The sequence below is a fragment of the Myotis brandtii genome, unplaced genomic scaffold, assembly GCF_000412655.1.
Source record: "Myotis brandtii unplaced genomic scaffold, ASM41265v1 scaffold282, whole genome shotgun sequence".
Taxonomy (NCBI): Eukaryota; Metazoa; Chordata; class Mammalia; order Chiroptera; family Vespertilionidae; genus Myotis; species Myotis brandtii.
In genome coordinates this window covers 18,853-23,562 of record NW_005360763.1, presented here as the reverse complement: position 1 = coordinate 23,562, position 4,710 = coordinate 18,853, and positions in this window count along the sequence as shown.

Genomic DNA, 4,710 nt, shown 5'->3' with positions numbered 1-4,710 from the left:
GAGACGGATGCCCTGTGATCAGGGAACGCTGCGCGTCAGAGACAGGACTCTGCTTGGGGGGGATATGGAAGGGGTTTGTCATCTTGAATGGAGAACTGGTGTGGTCCTTCGCCTGCAAGTTCTCGTTTGCTCGCGCGTGTGAGCACAGGTTCCAGGAGGCCCTGACCGAGGAGCAGCGAGGAGGGAGGCAAGCCTAGCAGCGTGTGGGCCGGCGGCTCTCACCCCGCCCAGGTCGCCTCCCCAGTTCCCGCCCGGCCTCTTCTCACCGCCCGGCCTCTGCCTCCTGCTGCGTGTCCTTTAAGTCCCGGGAGGTAGCGGCGTCCTACCTGCTCTTTAGATTTAAGTGGCTATAGAGCCCTTAGGGGAAATGGGTCCAGATTTAGTTCAGAACCTCCTCCTGCGCCAACAGTGCTCAACTACAAGGAGGCAACTTAACCTCCCCTTCTGGGGACCCCTGTGCTCACCAGAAATTACCTAAAAGCAGGCTCCTTGGGTTTTAGCTTTAGATGTCCTTCCCTTGTTTCTATTCAAAATATTTGCATTTATCCAGCGAAACATGAGTCATCCTCCCTAGCGGGCGGCGGGACTGTGGGTCTTGGGTAAATAATCAGGAAGAAAGATTCTCCCAGGCTCTTCAGGGCGAATGTTCTGAGTCTGATGAAGATTCTCGGGGCTGTGAGTGGTAGGAGCCACGGAAGTCCTCAGCCCTCGCACAGAACGGGTGGGGCTGGCCTGTTGCTGCCTCCCCTGCCCGCCTGGCGCTGAGGCCACATCACTGCTCCCTGAGTGTTTTAAGTGGAAGAGCGACGGGTGAACGCATCCACTGGGGTTGGTGTGCGGTTTTTATTTTGAACAGTGGCTGCTGTTAACTGCAGACCACTGATCCTCAGAACGCTGAGGAAGATACGCAAACGGGTCCAAAGGAAGCCTTGTGGGAAGCATGGCACCAGAGGGACAGACGCGCGTGCGCAGACAGGGCCTCGTGCTGGAGAGGGCTCATTCTGGGGGAATAAAGTTTGCTTTATGGTCTGGCCAGCCTGCGGCCTGGACAGTGATCTGACTTTTCCTGCTCCGGGTGGTGGTGGGGACTGGATGAGCTCACTTGTTTAATGCCTAGAAATAACAGCAAGGCTGGCCTCAATTGCTCATCCCGATAATTTCTCCGTCCAAACACTCTCACCACCAACCCCACCCTCATTTCCATGCTGAGGATTCAGCCCCACCCACCCGCTCAAACACCAGAAAGCAGGCTCTGTGACCCCAGGGGCCATGCCACAGGCCGGCTTCCCAGCCCTGCCTCCCAGCTCCAGGCCAGAGCCAGGTATGGTCCTCTGAGCACTGCTTCTTGACCTGGCACTTCTGCAGTCACTCAACAACTTTATTGTGTCAGACCTGTGACCGCCACTGAGGACACAAAATAAAAAAGGTGCACCGACTCTGTCCAGGAGGGCACCCAGCCTGCAGACTCAGTGGGTGACAGCAGAGTCCTGGGAATTTATGTTAAGGACTAGAGGCCCAGTGCACGAAATTCGTGCACTGGCAGGGGGGAGGTGTCCCTCACCCTGGCCTGCACCCTCTCGCAGTCCAGGAGCCGACAGTCAGACATCCTTAGCTGCCACAGAGTGCCACCACCACTGCGCTTACCAGGCGTCAGCCTGGCTTCTAGCTGAGTGGCACTCCCCCTGTGGGAGCGCGCTGACCACCAGGGGGCAGCTCCTGCATTGAGGGTGGTTGAGCGGCCTTAGCATATCACTAGCATATTACGCTTTGATTGGTTGAATGGACAACCGGACGACCAGACACTTAGCATATTAGGCTTTTATTATATAGGATTCCTCGTGGAGCCAAGGCTCCAGGTCTGGTGTCACAGGGTCACCCAGTCTGCAGTCCATGTTTGTCTATTATTAGATAGGATTCCTCGTGGAGTCACAGCTCCAGCTCCAGTGTCACAGGGTCACCCAGCCTGCAGCGGGCCTGGCCATCGCAAAGGACACTCCACTTCCCCTCCACTCAGACCCAGGCTCACACATCTCCCACCCCGCTGCTCAGGTCTCAGCCAGGACACCCACAGCCAGCTGCACCCGGCGTGCCCAGCCTGCCCATCATTTGGGCGCCAAGACCAGCTGCAACCATTGGACATCCATATGCAAAGGATGAATGACTATAATTGAACACAGACTCACACATTTCACAACATTAACTCACACTGGGGCACAGGAGGTGGAGCGCAACCCCTTATCCCTTGAGTGTGGGCTGCAGAGTGACTGTCTCCCACATCACCGTCCTGGGTAAGCATCACGGTTAATGCATGGCTCCTGCAGTCCCTGCAGTCCCTGGTTCCCTCGGTTTCCCTCGCAGCCCCGCCCACCACGTGGAAGGGGAAGGTGGTGGATTCTAACAACGGGCTCCTGTCTTGCACTGGCCCCAGCCTGCCCACCTGCCAAGCACGTCTCCCACCAGCCTCTTCATTCCTCCCCCCTCTAACTTATCTTCACACCTGATTGTGTTACTTTATGCTTATAATCAATAGATTTGTATGTTCAGCTCAATCTAAAAAAGACACTTAAAAAAATAGTGCATGCTGCCAAAACCAAGTTAGGTTTCCCGCTTGGAAGGATGGATAACTCCCTTTTAGAAGATGTAACAGCGGATTCAGGACACCAAACCGGAAGAGCTTTCACATCACACAAGTGAAACAGTATTTCCCAATATTTTCCAAGAACTACTTGAGAAAGTGCTGCTCGGCCCCTGAGCCCAATCATTACCCTCTGATTCTTAGCACAAGCAGCGCCCTCTCTCCATGTGGGGGGGACCACATTCGACTGTCCCCACCCTACTCCACCCCACTCACACACACACAGGGAGAGGCCAGGCAGCAGGCGAGGAGTCCAGGGCAGTGGGCAGAGGGCTCCGTGACTCAGGGTCCAGGAATCCCACGGGGCGGCGGAGGAGGGGTTGAGCATAGAAAGAAGAGGAAAGGGGAAAACTTGACAAGGCTCACAGCTGTAAGCCAGGGCGCACGGGGCCGAGGACCAAGGGGGCAGAGGTTTGGCACTGCAGCAGGTAACCCCAGGTGCTCCCACCACGCAGGGAAGGCAGAAAAGGGAAAGCTGTGGCTCGAGGCCAAGGCATCCTGTGAGGAGAAACCTCTTATGTACAGAATTCAAGCTGCTACCAATTAAATACAGACACTGAGGCCCAGACAGGAGGGACACAGTGTGTAGGGTTCACTATCTCCCCAGCACACATCAGCAGTCCTTCCTCAGGGAAATGCAGCTCCACAGCCTGGCCACCCGCAGCCGCCCCCGCCAAGGGTCCCTCGAGGTGTCGCCGGGATGCCATTGCCTTTCCGGGCACACCACCCTCTGTCAGGGGCTTTCCACGGGTCCCCAGGACCACGCGCCTTCCTCTGGGCAAGGCTTCCCTTCGTGTATGCAGCTGCCTGTTGATTTTCCTTTTGACTGTGGAACATCTTAAACTAGAGAAAAGTGAAAAAGATATTTTGTTACCAATTAAGTCTTCTTATAATTAATACCTCATTAATTAAACAGAGTTTAAAATAAATAAATGTTTCAGACACAGAATAGTATTACCATTATTACTCCTATGTATCTTAGTCATTTATGTATCTAATAAAAAGCAATAGATACGGCATTGCTTGGTATGTTTCAAATTTCATATAATTAGTGATGTACTATTCAGACTCTTTAGCAATTCTTTCACTCTACATTGTGTTTTGGTGTTATATTAATGAAGATATTAAGATCACTAACAGATTTGACTACATTAAAATTAAAAACTTGTGATGATAAAATATTATATAAATGAAGCTAAAATACAAGATGCTGACTGCAGTTCATCTTTTTTTTTCATTGATTTTAGAGAGAGCGTAAGGGGGAAAGAGAAACATTGATGTAAGGGAAACATTGATCAGCTGCCTCCTGTACAACCCCCAATCAAGATTGAACCCACAACCTAGGTATGTGCCCTGACGGGGAACTGAACCTGTGACCCTTTGGTAACAGATGACACCCCAACCAACTGAGCCACACTGGCCAGGACTGTAATTACTTGTTTTCAAAATATACTAGAGGCCCAGTGCACAACATTTGTGCACTGGGGGAGGGTCCCTCAGCCCCACCTGAGCCCTCTCACAGTCTGGGACCCCTCGAACGATGTCCGCCTGCCAGCTTAGGCCTGCCATTCGGTTGATTTGCATACTAGGGTTTTATTATACAGGACTAGAGGCCCGATGCACGAAATTTGTGCACGGGGCCGGGGGGGGGGAGGTGTCTCTCAGCCCAGCCTGTGCCATCTTGTAATCTGAGCCCCCTCGGGGGATGTCCGACTGCTGGTTTAGCCTAAACCAGCAGTTGGACATCCCTCTCGCAATTTGGGACCCCTCGCTCCTTACCGCCCACCTGCTCACTCCTTACCACTTGGCTCGCTACTCCTTAGTGCTGCCGTGGAGGCAGGAGAGGCTCCCACCACCGCCACTGCGCTAGCAAGCTGTGAGCCCAGCTTCTGGCTGAGCAGCACTCCCACTGTGGGAGCGCACTGACCACCAGGGGGCAGCTCCTGCATTGAGCATCTGCCCCCTCGTGGTCAGTACGCATCATAGCAACCAGTCATTCTGGTGGTTCCGCCATAACAGTCACTGGGCTTTTATATATAGAGATCATTCTTTCAAAGATGTTCTTGTTCACAATT